Below are 16164 nucleotides of genomic sequence, written 5' to 3'. Positions count from 1 at the left end.
AATCTCAATAAATAAATAAAATATATTCCAGAAAAGCAAGCTGCTAGACAGTGGAAAAGTATGACAATGAATGGATAAATTGGCACATATCCTGGGCATAAATATTTCTTTTATACACCAGCTGTTTGCCAAATTGGAGTCAATCCAGCTAGAAATATGTACCCTTGCTCTTACCACGTTTGCCAGTTCTTATGTTCTCACTTACAGAATTCTAGTAAACACGCCATATTCATTCTAGAGAAAACTGGAACTGTATAAGAAGACATCTGGAGAAGGAACTATGGTATTTGGTCTCAAATGCTCATGTATTGCAACAACTTTTTTGTGAAAGTTTCATAATTTAGGAAGATCCCTATGTTCTTATCCAGCTTATTTTCGAAAGAGAAAGACGCCCATGTTTTGACCCAAATCGGGAGATGGGCGTCTTTCTCCTGTGTGCGACCAAATCGGTATAATCGAAAGCCGATTTTGGTCATCTTCAACTGCACTCCATCGCAGGAATGAACAAAGTTGACGGGAGCGTATCGGAGGCGTGGCGAAGGCAGGACTGGGGCGTGGTTATCGGCCGAGGAGAGATGGGCGTCTTTAGCTGATAATCGAAACAAGAAGGGCGTTTTGGACGAGAATTTGGTCCGCTTTATTTAGACCCTTTTTTTTCAGGTCCAAGTCCCAAAAAAGTGCCCCAACTGACCAGATGACCACCGGAGGGAATCGGGGATGACCTCCCCTGACTCCCCCAGTGGTCACTAACCCCCTCCCACCAAAAAAAACCCACTTTAAAAACTTTTTTTCCAGCCTCTATGCCAGCCTCAAATGCTGTACCCACCTCCATGACAGCAGAATGTGTTCTATCCTGTGACAGCCTTTCCCTGGTTATGATGTGGCTCTCGGGTGAGTGTGACACCTTTTCTGTTATGCGCACTGCAGAGTCACATCAGCAATGCATTGTGGTGGGTGTAGAGTATTGGGCTCCATGATTCCAGTAGCTTGCGTTAAATGCTCACGATGTTGGTAGTTGGTAGGCTCTATTTCCATGGTGCTTTCCCCCCTGCTTACTGGGTCAGAGTGTGCCCTGTTTTGTTTCCGGTAGTCCATGAGGTAGTGGCCATTTTTGTAACACAGTTTTAGATCCCTTTCATGTATTAGCCACGTTACAGAACTTAGTTCTTCCCTTGAATGTTGCTGAAAGAGGGCATTGTACAGCATTCTGCCAGCTCTGACCTACTGCTAATCTCAGTACCAGGAAGACTCTTTGCCAGTGGGGCACAACCTCTGATCTGCAGTTAACTGTGAGGACTTTTTCCAAGAGATTAGTCTTCAGGTGTCAACTGGTGTGCCAAGGTTATATAGCAGCAATAAGTCCTAGAGGCCTGAGTGTATGCAGGTCCCTGGAGCACTTTTAGTGGGTACCGCAGTGCACTTAAGGCAGGCGGGACCCAGGCCCATCCCCCCCCCCCACCTGTAACACTTGTGCTGGTAAATGGGAGGCCTCCAAAACCCACTGTATTTATAAATGACCTAGAGATGGGAATAACTAGTAAGGTAATTAAATTCGCCGATGACACAAAATTATTCAGGGTCGTCAAGTCGCAGGAGGAATGTGAACGATTACAGGAGGACCTTGCGAGACTGGGAGATTGGGCGTGCAAGTGGCAGATGAAGTTCAATGTTGACAAGTGCAAAGTGATGCATGTGGGTAAGAGGAACCCGAATTATAGCTACGTCTTGCAAGGTTCCGCGTTAGGAGTTACGGATCAAGAAAGGGATCTGGGTGTCGTCGTCGATGATACGCTGAAACCTTCTGCTCAGTGTGCTGCTGCGGCTAGGAAAGCGAATAGAATGTTGGGTGTTATTAGGAAGGGTATGGAGTCCAGGTGTGCGGATGTTATAATGCCGTTGTATCGCTCCATGGTGCGACCGCACCTGGAGTATTGTGTTCAGTACTGGTCTCCGTATCTCAAAAAAGATATAGTAGAATTGGAAAAGGTACAGCGAAGGGCGACGAAAATGATAGTGGGGATGGGACGACTTTCCTATGAAGAGAGGCTGAGAAGGCTAGGGCTTTTTAGCTTGGAGAAGAGACGGCTGAGGGGAGATATGATAGAAGTGTATAAAATAATGAGTGGAATGGATCGGGTGGATGTGAAGCGACTGTTCACGCTATCCAAAAATACTAGGACTAGAGGGCATGAGTTGAAGCTACAGTGTGGTAAATTTAAAACGAATCGGAGAAAATTTTTCTTCACCCAACGTGTAATTAGACTCTGGAATTCGTTGCCGGAGAACGTGGTACGGGCGGTTAGCTTGACGGAGTTTAAAAAGGGGTTAGATAGATTCCTAAAGGACAAGTCCATAGACCGCTATTAAATGGACTTGGAAAAATTCCGCATTTTTAGGTATAACTTGTCTGGAATGTTTTTACGTTTGGGGAGCGTGCCAGGTGCCCTTGACCTGGATTGGCCACTGTCGGTGACAGGATGCTGGGCTAGATGGACCTTTGGTCTTTCCCAGTATGGCACTACTTATGTACTTATGTACTTATATGTAGGTGCCCCCTTCACCCCTAAGAGCTATGGTAGTGTTGTACATTTGTGGGTAGTGGGTTTTGGGGGAGGGGGGTTGGGGGCTCAGAACCCGTGGTAAGGGAGCTATGCATGTGGGAGCATTTTCTGAAGTCCACCGCACTGACCTCTAGGGTGTCCAGTTGGTGTCCTGGCGTGTCAGGGGGGCGAGTGTACTACGAATCCTGGCCCCTCCCACAACCAAATGGCTTGGATTGGGACGTTTCTGAGCTGGGCGCTTTTATTTTCCATTATCGCTAAAACAAACAAACGCCCATCTCACAAACGACTAAATCCATGGCATTTTGGTCCGTACAAACCGTACTTTCGAAACGAAAGATGGACACCCATTTTTTTTGAAAATACGGTCTGTCCCACCCCTTCACGTACCCGTTCTCGGACATAGACGCCCATGGAGATGGGCATTCACGTTCGATTATGCCCCTCTATATGACCTTTCAAAACCGCATAGGTCTTTTTTAAAGATACAACTGCAAGGCTGAAGAAGGAACGGTTCTAAATTCTGAGATAATTTTCTAGATGGTTCTACATTCTGAGATGATATTCTACAGCAGAAAGCCCACATAAGAATTGATTCCTTTCTCCCTTTTACACCAGGATAAAAAGAAACATACCTGTTATTGAAAATAATATGTATAACTGTGACACTAAGGGGGGCATTTTCGATATGACGTCTAAATCTGAATTTGGACGATTTACACAAAACATACAAATTCTGAACAGGAAAGAAGGTCATTTTCGAAAAAGAAAAATGTCTATCTTTTTTTTTTTTTCGAAAATACTATGGACGTTTTGTTTTTTGGATGTTTTGTGATTTGGACTTTTTTTTTGGTCCATTAAAAAAAAAAGTGTCCAAGTGCAAAACGCACAAAATCAAGCCATTGGGATGTAGGAGGAGCCAGCATTTTTAGTAGACTGGTCCCCCTGACATCCCAGGACAGCAATAGGGCACCCTAGGGGACACTGAAGTGCACTTCATAAACTGCTCCCAGGTACACATGTCACCATTGCTCCCTTACTTTGTGTGCTGAGCCCCCAAAACCCACTACCCCCAACTGTACACCACTACCATAGCCCTTAAGGGTGAAGAGGGCACCTATATGTGGGTACAGTGGATTTCTGGTGAGTATTGGAGGGCTCACATTTTCCTCCACAAGTGTAACAGGTAGGGGGAGGTAGGAGCCTGGGTCCACCTGTCTGCAGTGCACTGCACCCAACACTAGACTACTCTAGGGACCTGTATGCTGTTATAATGGACCTGAGTATAACATCTGAGGCTGGCATAGAGGTTGGTAAGTAATGTTTTTCATCACATTTTTGGGGGGTGGGAGGGGGTTAGTGACCACTGGGGGAATAAGGGGAGGTCATTCCTGATTCCCTCCAGTGGTCATCTGGTTATTTAGGGCACCTTTTTGTGCCTTATTCATTATAAAAACAGGTCTAGCTTAAAACGTCTAAGTTTTAGTCCTGGATGGTTTTGTTTTGTTCCATTATGGCTGAAAAACATCTAAGTCTTAGGAACGCCCAAGACCCGCCTTGAACACGCCCCTGGCACGCCCCCCTTGAGATTCACACGTACTTCTGACAGACCTCACAGAAAAACGACTAAAAATAGGTTTTGAAAATACTGATTTGGACTTTTTGTGAGAAAAACGTCCAAATGCAGACTTATGTCACTTTTTGGAGGGTTTTCTCTTTTGAAAATAAGCCTGTAAGCTATATTGTGTAAGCTTATCTAGAAAAGAGATCTAATAAAGTAAACATACATGTTCTTTAATTTTCAGCAAAATCAATTCACATCACAATTCCAACTAAGCACATTAGTATTTTCTGTCAAGGTGTCTGTACTTACTGTCTTGTCATGCATGGCTTCCAGCACAGCTTCACAGGAACCAGTCCTGCCAAAGTTTGGTATGTACTCCAACATCCAGATCCAAGCAACGGCTAAATCTATGGATTGCTGTGTGACATGAATGGCCTTCTGCTGCCATTTCACCAAGTCTTCTGTAGCTCTAGAAAGCAGAGTGGCCAAGATTAATATATAAGGCACATCTCTGGAAAGGCACAGCACCTGATCTATCCAAACTCTTCTACGGCCCAGTTTGAAACCTTGATCCTCTTGTATACAGCCTATGTAAAAGGACTATAAGAACTGCAAAATTCCAAACAGTGAATCCAATTTAATACATGATTCCTAAATGAGAAGCCCACAATGATGCTTATTTTAAGCCTGTTTTATAATGGCAACACAGGCGTCTATGTGGCTTCATAAAATAGGCTGCCAGATCCAGCACCAACAGAATACAACTGCCAATGCATAAATTTACACTTCCTCTGGAACAGGGGCATAGCCAGACAACAGATTTTGGGTGGGCCTAGGCAAGAAGTGGGTGGGCACCAAATGTTCTTCCCCACCACCACAAAAAGACATCTCAGCTGGTAGGAAAATGCTTCTTTCCACCTTGGCAGTCTGCAGCAGGCATGCGCTGAAAACTGAACATGCGCAGGTGACAGTATTGTGGAGAGTAGCATTTTCATTACGATCAGGGGGAAGTCTTCAGCTGGTAGAGCTTGGGATCTCCACCAGCTACCGCTAAACATGTGCTGCTGTTGGGTGGGCCTGAGCCCTAAGTGGATGGGCCCTGGCCCACCCAGGCCCACCTGTGGCTACACCACTGCTCTGGGAAAGGTGTAATTATGTACACATACTCTGTGGAGGCAATTGTACAACTGGGGGGTCAATAGTTAGCCAGTGGTGCTCAGCGTTTTGCGACCACCACCTGCGTTATGCCCAAAAATTCAATGCTGGGCCATGTCCAGGCTTTAGCAGTGAACTTCCGGGTTTCCGGAACTGGCTAACATATAGCCAGTTAAGTGCGATATACGGCACTTCACCTGCTATGGGTTACTGCATAAAGATAGGACTCACTTTTATGCGGTTCTATTTATGCAGTTACCTTGGCCAATTAAGTGCTGAATATCAGCACTTACCCGTCAAGTGCTGGCTCTGCCCCCAGAATGCCCCCAAAATAGTCGGTTTATAGTTTGGCGCTAACTGGTCATTTTCAGCAGCCCAAACCAGTTAAATGCCACTGAAAATTTGCAGTAAGCCCCAAACCATTTCTAGCCAGTTAAATTGCTTTGAATATCGAACCCTAAATATCTCAATTTAGGTGCCCCAAGGATGTGCAGTAAGAACCTATTCTATAACAAAAGCTGTATGCACAAATTCCATTATAGAATGCTAGTGTAACCAGTATCAGCACGTGTAACATTTATCAGTTACACCAGCCAGGGAATGACCATTCGGGCAATCAGGCAGTGCCCGATGGACTAGAGGCTCTGCCTGATTGCCTGTCACTGCCTCACATTATCTTGACAATCTCAATCTACCCAGACTTAAGCGATTGGAACTCGACCGCCTTAATGAACCTATAAAAGATGCCTCATCCAAATTAGTATAACCTCCTCCAGTTTGCTTAATGGTGAGATTTTTCCTGGAACCTCCCTGTGATCGAATCAGCCGTGCCATTATTTTACTTGCCTTGTTCCCATGCTTATATAACATATAACGATAGTAAGTTTGAGATTTGAGCGCTCTCCAATTCAAGAGCTCATTCAGAGCTGCCTGCAGCTCTAGCACTTGTTGTTTATGCCTTCCCTCATGGGTCCAACCAAAACGCTGCCATGCCTGACATAGCTGTTTGCTTAACCTCAAGATCTCCCTATCCCATGAGACCCGAACAAAATGAGCATGACTTATAATTTTCCCTCTGAGCACAGCCTTCGCTGCTTCCCAAAGTAGAATGGGGTCATTTTGATGCTCTCTATTATGCAGTGCGTACAACTCCCAGCATGCACGTAGACGCCCCTTGAGTATCGGGTTCTTATATAACTCGAGAGGGAACATCCATTTCCCTGTCTAGCACACGACTTCATCAACCAATCTAATGCTATCCACGCGTGGTCTGAAATGGCATACGGCCCTATCTCTCCTTTCGAAACCCCCCAAACATCTGTCGAGACACTAAAAGATGGTCGATACGTGATCAGGTTGAATGTGCACGCGATAAATGGGTGTAGTCCTTATCAGAAGGATGCAACAAACGCCACACATCCACCAAATCAAGCAGTTGACTCATATGCAACAAGCCTCTATTGAGGTGGTAGGAAGAGCCATTCCCGGGGCGTGATCTGTCAAGAAAAGGGTCCCAGACTGCATTAAAATCTCCACCTACCACTAAGGCTGTGTGGGGCTGTTGTAGTAGGAAATTGGTCACAGTTTGATAAAAACTCCGGTCATAGCTGTTAGGAGCGTACAAGTTACAGATAAGCAGCCTCTGTCGATCAACCATTACTACTACTACTACTACTATTTAGCATTTCTATAGCGCTACAAGGCATACGCAGCGCTGCACAAACATAGAAGAAAGACAGTCCCTGCTCAAAGAGCTTACAATCTAATAGACAAAAAATAAATAAAGTAAGCAAATCAAATCAATTAATGTGAACGGGAAGGAAGAGAGGAGGGTAGGTGGAGGCGAGTGGTTACAAGTGGTTACAAGTCAAAAGCATTGTTAAAGAGGTGGGCTTTCAGTCTAGATTTAAAGGTGGCCAAGGATGGGGCAAGACGTAGGGGCTCAGGAAGTTTATTCCAGGCGTAGGGTGCAGCGAGACAAAAGGCGCGAAGTCTGGAGTTGGCAGTAGTGGAGAAGGGAACAGATAAGAAGGATTTATCCATGGAGCGGAGTGCACGGGAAGGGGTGTAGGGATGGACGAGTGTGGAGAGATACTGGGGAGCAGCAGAGTGAGTACATTTATAGGTTAGTAGAAGAAGTTTGAACAGGATGCGAAAACGGATAGGGAGCCAGTGAAGGGTCTTGAGGAGAGGGGTAGTATGAGTAAAGCGACCCTGGCGGAAGATGAGATGGGCAGCAGAGTTTTGAACCGACTGGAGAGGGGAGAGGTGACTAAGTGGGAGGCCAGCAAGAAGCAGATTGCAGTAGTCTAAACGAGAGGTGACAAAGGTGTGGATGAGGGTTTTGGTAGAGTGCTCGGAAAGAAAGGGGCGGATTTTACGGATGTTGTAAAGAAAGAAACGACAGGTCTTGGCAATCTGCTGGATATGAGCAGAGAAGGAGAGAGAAGAGTCAAAGATGACCCCAAGGTTTCGAGCTGAGGAGACAGGGAGAATGAGAGAGCCAGTAACAGAAATAGAAAACGGTGGGAGCGGGGAGGTGGGTTTGGGGGGGAAAATGAGAAGCTCGGTTTTGGTCATATTTAATTTCAGGTGGCGTTGAGACATCCAGACAGCAATGTCAGACAAGCACGCTGAAACTTTGGTTTGGATGCAAGGTGAGATATCAGGAGTAGAAAGGTAGATTTGGGAGTCATCAGCATAGAGATGGTAGGAAAAGCCATGGGATGAGATTAATGAACCAAGGGAAGAAGTGTAGATAGAAAAGAGGAGGGGACCAAGAACAGAACCCTGAGGTACGCCGACAGGCAGAGGGATAGAAGTAGAAGAGGATCCACCAGAGTAAACACTAAAGGTGTGGAGGGAGAGGTAGGAAGAGAACCAGGAAAGGACAGAGCCCTGGAATCCAAGTGAGGACAGGGTATCGAGAAGTATGCTGTGATCGACAGTGTCAAAAGCAGCGGAAAGATCAAGAAGAATGAGGATGGAATATTGACCTCTGGATTTAGCCAGTAATAGGTCATTGGAGACTTTAGTAAGCGCAGTTTCGGTTGAGTGGAGAGGGCGAAAACCAGATTGTAGTGGGTCAAGAATAGCATGTGAGGAAAGAAAATCAAGGCAGTGGCGGTGAACAGCACGCTCAAGTAATTTGGAGAGAAAAGGAAGGAGGGAGATGGGTCGGTAATTAGAGGGACAAGTAGGGTCGAGTGAAGGCTTCTTAAGGAGAGGTGTGACCACAGCATGTTTAAAGGCAGCAGGGACAGTCGCAGTGGAAAGTGAGAGGTTGCGAATGTGACAGATAAAAGGAATAAGAGCAGGAGAGATGGCATTAAGAAGGTGGGTGGGAATGGGATCAGAGGAACAGGTGGTACATTTTGAGGAAGAAAGGAGAAGTGTAGTTTCCTCAATAGTAACTTCAGGAAAGGAGGAAAGGGAATGAGGGGAAGGAGAGAGAGGGGAACGGACTAGTGGAGGGAGAGGTGGTGAGGTAGAGAAAGCAAGGTTTATCTTTTGAACTTTGTTGTGAAAGAATTCAGCAAGGGTCTGAGGAGGTAATGAAGGGGGAGTTGGGGGAGGGGGCACCTTGAGGAGAGAGTTCAATGTGGTGAAGAGAAGTCGAGGATTAGAGCCAAGAAGTTGGTCAGTTGGATATAATAATCCTGTTTGGCACGTAAAAGAGCAGATTGGAAGGAGGTCAGCATGAACTTAAAGTGTAAGAAATCAGCAAGGGCCCGAGATTTCCGCCAGAGGCGTTCAGCGGAGCGGGTACAGGAATGTAGGTAGCGGATATTAGAAGTCAGCCAAGGTTGGGGTTTTGTACGCCTTACAGGGTGGGTCATCAAAGGTGCAAGAGTGTCTAAGGCAGAGGATAGAGTATTGTTGTAAGAAGAAACAGCCTCATTGACAGACGTGGATGGTGCCACAGTAGAGAGGAGGTTTGAAACATGGGAGGATAGAGATGAAGGGTCAATATCGTGAAGATTCCTAGATAAATTAGATAAGATAGGACGGGACTGGGAGGGAGGAGATTTAAGTGTGAAAGTTATAAGATGGTGATCAGAGGAGGGAAGATCAGAGGCAAGGAAACTAGAAGGTGAACAGTTGGAGGAGAAGATGAGATCAAGACAGTGACCATTTTGATGAGTGGGGGAGGTGGAGCATAGTTGGAGATTAAAGGAGGACGTTAAAGCGAGTAACTTGGAAATATAAGAGTTGGAAGGATCATTAGCAGAACTACATACCTCCCAGCAGGATCCACAAAGAGTGGAGTTACTGCCGAGGCTAATCCCTTTCTGAGTAAGACCGCCACTCCTCCCTTCTTCCCCTGCGCGTGAGCCACTACGCACTCCCCCACCCACCATGAATTGAGTTTGGCATGCTCCACCTGACTTAGGTGGGTCTCTTGCAGCAGCGCTGTGTCTATCTTTTGCCTGTTTAAGTGTTTCAAAATCTTTGAACGCTTTATGGGCAAATTAACTCCACCAACATTCCAGGATATAATCTTTACCATCCCCTTAAAACTTGAAACCCGAATATACACATGAGTAGAACAGATTGAGACCAGAAGGGACACCCCAGCCTCTGTCCCCCCTGCTTACGGTCACACATTCCCATTTCACAAGCCCAAAATTCCTGAAACTGGTCACGAACCAAACCTTTCCCCCTTCCAAAAGAACCTATTATTCGTACAACCCTCCCTCCTCCAAAGGGGAGCCGGTTGATATCGTGTATCTGGATTTTCAAAAGGCATATGACAAGGTACCTCATGAAAGGCTACAGAGGAAATTGGAGGGTCATGGGATAGGAGGAAATGTCCTATTGTGGATTAAAAACTGGTTGAAGGATAGGAAACAGAGAGTGGGGTTAAATGGGCAGTATTCACAATGGAGAAGGGTAGTTAGTGGGGTTCCTCAGGGGTCTGTGCTAGGACCGCTGCTTTTTAATATATTTATAAATGATTTAGAGATGGGAGTAACTAGCGAGGTAATTAAATTTGCTGATGACACAAAGAGGCATATTTTCAAAGCACTTTGGGAGGCTAAGTTCCATAGGTTTCTATGGAACTTTGGGAGGCTAAGTGCTTTGAAAATGAGCCTAAAAGTTATTCAAAGTCATTAACTCGCGACAGGATTGTGAAAAATTACAGAAGGACCTTACGAGACTGGAAGATTGGGTGGCTAAATGGCAGATGACGTTTAATGTGAGCAAGTGCAAGGTGATGCATGTGGGAAAAAAGAACCCGAATTATAGCTACGTCATGCAAGGTTCCACGTTAGGAGTTACGGACCAAGAAAGGGATCTCGGTGTTGTCATCGATAATACACTGAAACCTTCTGCTCAGTGTGCTGCTGCAGCTAGGAAAGCGAATAGAATGTTGGGTATTATTAGGAAAGGTATGGAAAACAGGTGTGAGGAAGTTATAATGCCGTTGTATCGCTCCATGGTGCGACTGCACCTTGAGTATTGTGTTCAATTCTGGTCGCCACATCTCAAGAAAGATATAATAGAATTGGAAAAGGTGCAGTGAAGGGCGACTAAAATGATAGCGGGGATGGGACGACTTCCCTATGAAGAAAGACTAAGAAGGCTAGGGCTTTTCAGCTTGGAGAGGAGACGGTTGAGGGGAGACATGATAGAGGTATATAAAATAATGAGTGGAGTAGAACAGGTGGATGTAAAGCGTCTGTTCACGCTTTCCAAAAATACTAGGACTAGGGGGCATGCGATGAAACTACTGTGTAATAAATTTAAAACAAATCGTAGAAAATTTTTCTTCACCCAAAGCGTAATTAAACTCTGGAATTTGTTGCAGGAGAACGTGGTGAAGGCGGTTAGCTTAGCAGAGTTTAAAAAGGGGTTAGACGGTTTCCTAAAGAACAAGTCCATAAACCGCTACTAAATGGACTTGGGAAAAATCCACAATTCCAGAAATAACATGTATAGAATGTTTGTACGTTTGGAAAGCTCGCCAGGTGCCCTTGGCCTGGATTGGCCACTGTCATGGACGGGATGCTGGGCTCGATGGACCCTTGGTCTTTTTCCAGTGTGGCATTATTTATATATTTATGTACTTACATGTTACATTCAGGCATACTAAGCATTTTCCCATCCCTAGAAGGCTTACAATCTAATTTTGTATCTGGGGCAATGGAGGGTTAAGTGACTTCCCCAAGTTCACAAGGAGCGGCAGAAGGATTTGGACCTGGCTTCCCTGTTTCTCAGTTGGCTCTAACCACTAGGCTACTCTTCCACTCCATTCTAGTCTTTTGAATTCTATTTTATGATCGTAATTCTTTTTATCTTTTAATCTTTCTGGTGATAATAAGGGGGCATGGGACGAAAATAAAAGATGATAGACTCAGAAGTAATCTAAGGAAATACTTCCTTACAGAAAGGGTTGTGGGTGCATGGAATGGCCTCCCAGTGGAGGTGATGGAGACCAAGACTGTACCTTAATTCAAGAAGGCATGAGATAAATACATAGGATCTCTACTGGAGGGGAAGAGATAGAGGATGGTATGAAAGGGCAGATTGGATAGGCCTAATGGTCTTTATCTGCCACCATTTTCAATTTTTCTGAGTTTCGGTTTAATTAAATAGCATTCCAACTAGCATTCTAACTGGGTATTTCTTCCACATGTCAATATGTTCCAGTCAACTCTTGCTTTAAAATAATTAAATAATTATACAAACTACTATAACAATGATAGCACACACCTTTCTAAAACAGGGAGTATAAAAACAGTCATCTTACCGAATGATATTAAATTTGGCAATATGAGAGACCTGCTCCTTGAGGACTAAACAGAGAGCATCTCGACAAAGGTCAAACTGTTCCTTGGACATGGTGCCAAAATCTGCGACAATGACAATGGATTGTTCTCGAATCACCCCAAATATCTGCCGACTTCCACTAGTGAGCCAGTCCAGTCTCTGTTTATACAGCTCAATGGATCCAGCTAGGGAGTCCACCAGCTGAAGAACTTCCTCTTTTTTGGCTGTCAGCTTGTCAAAGGGAAAAAAAAAGGAGACAGATTTGTCCAGGTTTATGCTTTGCTTTTAAATGTTTTAAATATATTGTTAAGCTGGTCTTCACAAAACAAACTTTTATTTGTCCACTTGATTACACACTTCTTCACAAAATATAAGTCCAAAGCAATTTAAGTTACTAATACATTCCAGACAAAAGCCACCCTACTCTCCCCTTTCCTCATTCCCTCTACCCCTTCACTGTTGTATTGCAATCAACCCACAGCTCTAATCAGCCCCAAACCATTGTGTCGCTCTGGGCTGCTATCCTCACAGCTTCCCTCCTCCCCTTTCTCTAAAAGCATTTTTGAACATGTTTTGTACTTCATACAAAAGGCCAAAGAGGTATCTTGCAGCACAGTTTCAGACCAACATTTACAAATGCTCAATCCTTCTTACACTCAGGGATACATAATAATAGTGGATCAAAGGAATGCAGGAATATACCTTATTCTTGTTTCCAATAACACCTTCCAAATGGGATTAAAGCTTTGTCTAGTTTTGCTAGTTTTAAGATGATGCTTAAAACCTATCTTTTTAGGAATTTTTTTTTTTTTAATTAGTTATAATTTTGTTGTTAATTCAATATATGCTCCTAGATGTTTGGTCAGTTATCCGCTTTGAACTATATTTGGTAATAGCAGATTATAAATTCTCTGACTGTAACTGTACAGCCTAAAAATTATTTTTCAAATGCTTTTTTCCGATAAATATACTTTTTTTTATTGATAAATGTTCCTCATTTATTAAAGACAAAATTACTCTGGTATAGGCTGAAATTTTGCAAGATTGTGTAGTTGACATCCCTCTATCTTGTGTAAGTCACATACCAAAACACAAAAAATGGCGGAAGATAAACCAAAACAGACCAAAAAAAACAAAAAACACAAGGGAGTAAGGTTTTTTTGGTCTGTTTTGGTGGCACTCTTACTCCCTTGTGTTTTTTTGGGTTTTTTGGTCTGTTTTGGTTTATCTTCCGCCATTTTTTGTGTTTTGTTCTGATTTCACGGGAGATTTGGACTTCTCTTTCGTGTGCTCGGTAAGTCACATACCCCCAGGGATTTTTTTGAGGGGGTATTTGGGGGTACTGAGTACCAGCACCTTTTCCATTGTCTGCTAAAATTGACCCATGGTCCCCAAGTTTTAATGAAAGAACTCAGGCTCTACAAACTAATTCTGCCTTCATAGATTTTGTGACTGGTTGCAGGGGGCCTGACTATTGTGAGGTGGGTCCCTCAGTGATCACCCCACCCCTGAAGAGTGGCCTAGCATTTGAGTACCGGCACCTTTTTTGCTAGAGAAAACGCACTGCATACCCCACTTTTGGTACCTTTTCATTCAGCGGGTCACAAATGCATTATAGAAGTAATTCTCAACCCAATCCTCAGGACACAACTGGCCAGTCAGGTTTTTAGGAAAAAAACAATTATATGCGTGAGATATATCTGCATAAAGTGGAGACAGTGCACGCAAATTTACCTCATGCATATTCATTGAGGCAATTCTATGACAGAGTCTCACAATTTAGGTACCCACTTTACGCGGGCTGTGAGCTTATTCTATAATGGCAGTTACGTACACAATTTCCATTATAGAATACAAGACAAGACAGAAGTTACATACCTACATTTAGGCAGGCCCATTTATGCCATGTCAACAACAGGCATAAATGCACGCACCTAAAAGCTACTTGCATAAGTAGGAGACACGCTCATGGCTGTCCATGCTCCTCTCTTGTAAACACCCCCATGCATCTGTGTGCTAAGGCAATTGCACACTAAAGTTATACTTCAGGAAGCAGATGAAAGCCTGGCTTTTCACCCAGGCCTTTAATGGAAGAAGTAACAAACTCGCTAGTCACACACACCCAAAGAGTGACACCAGCTGCATAGACTGTAGCAGGACATGTTCATCCACTCCTACCCTAGCTGAGAATATATTCATACACCTTTCTGACTTAGTGTGTAACTTTCTTTAAATTAGTCCCCTTATTTTCTAACTCCTGTTACTTTATCTTATCTATCTATATGTTTCATCTTTGCTTACACCCTATGCCATGATAGGAAGAGTAGACGGCATGGATATGCAGACTGGATAGGCCATGTGGTCTTTATCCAACTACATTTTTCTATGTTTCTATGTACTAAAATGTTTTATTGTGCATTGTGTTGACATTGTAATGTAGCATACTATGCCATACCTTGTATTGCTATTTGAATATTTTTACATTACATTACAATCAATGATTGTACGCCGCGCATACCAAAAATTAGATCAGCGCAGCTCACAATCAATGAAGAGTAGGGAACTTATATCCCTGAATATGCATAACAGTATTAGATAAAACTAAGCAACAATTAAAATAAAACAAATTTGTGAAATAGCACGTTTTAAGCAGTTTTCTAAACTACATATAATTAGACTGATGCCGCCGGGCAGCTGATCCCTTGGGTTCGACAAATAAAACAAGGTTGAAAAAGATAAGTTAAGTTACAACTTTTGCTAATTATAAGAGGAGGCTATCAATATATATAAAAGGCGAGTGTCATACTCACTCGCAAATGCGCAGTAGAGACCTTCTCTGCCCCGCCCCCGCATCAATACGTGATGACGGGGGCGGAACAGAGAGGGTCTGTACTGCAATTTACGAGGGAGGGACACTGCCGTCGCTAACGCTCCCCCCACCCGGAGTCGCCGTCGCCACCCACCCTCCACCCGGTCGGGCCCTCGCTCCGCTACTGAAACAGCGAGGGTGCGGGAACGCAGCACTGAGTTCTGCTGAGCAGCCAACGTCGGCCTTCCAAGTTCCTTCTTCTTCTCTGCCTGTCCCGCCCTCGTGTGACGTAACGTCGTCGAGGGCGGGACACAGGCAGAGAAGAAGAAGGAAGGCCGACGGCAGCTCAGCAGACCTCAGTGCTGCGTTCCCGGACCCTCGCTGTTTCAGTAGCGGAGCGAGGGCCCGACCGGGTGGAGGGTGGGTGGCGATGGCGACGGCTCCGGGGGGGAGAGAGGTGAATTCAGAGGGGGAGGGGCAGCGGCGAACTCGGCGGCGCGGGGGGGGGGCTTTCAACCCCCCCTTCCTATAATAGCCCGTTTTTACTGGCTCTAAGGCTAGTATATAAAGAATTGGTGAAAATGTTGATGTTTTATATATTGCTAAAGACTGAAATTGTTAGCGATTAACATCACTGAGGTTCTGGGGAAATCTATCTGATATGATCTGAAGATATAAAGTTCTAAAGTTTTGACCGGGTGTGATAAGAAGTTTGATTATTTGTTAACTGAATCGTGACTGGACATCAGGAATTTGCAGTTTGATAGTTGTGAGGATCCAGCTTAAAAACTATAGATTTGCCTCAATACACAGTCTCTGTTCACTTAAAGGAAGCATATTCCACCATTTAGTTACTTGGCAAGAGAAAGTCAAAGCCAATTCAGTTTCATAAACAACCTTAGCAAGAGAAGGAAATTGCAACACCAAATAATGCCGGCTACATAATTCTTTTCCTGCATTATGAGCAGTGGTACCGTATATTGTGGAACCTTGCCATAAAGAATTAAAAAGGCAAGACAACATAATCTGAAAATGGAACAAAGCTTTATTGGTAACCAATGGTGGGTACATAACAGGGGTCTATCACTTTTGGATCTGCAAGTTTTGCAAGTGAAATGGGCTGCAGCATTTTGTAATGTCTGCAGCCTTCGATGGATAACTGCATTACAGCCAACATAAATAACAATGCAATAGTCCAAGTGCCCCATCAATAACATCTGAACAATCTATTGAAATGCTCTAGGATCAAAGCAGGATCTAATACATCTAAACTTCCATAGTAGACTGAATACTTTAATTGA

The sequence above is a fragment of the Microcaecilia unicolor genome, chromosome 4 (assembly GCF_901765095.1).
Source record: "Microcaecilia unicolor chromosome 4, aMicUni1.1, whole genome shotgun sequence".
Classification (NCBI taxonomy): Eukaryota; Metazoa; Chordata; class Amphibia; order Gymnophiona; family Siphonopidae; genus Microcaecilia; species Microcaecilia unicolor.
This window is presented reverse-complemented; position numbering follows the sequence as displayed.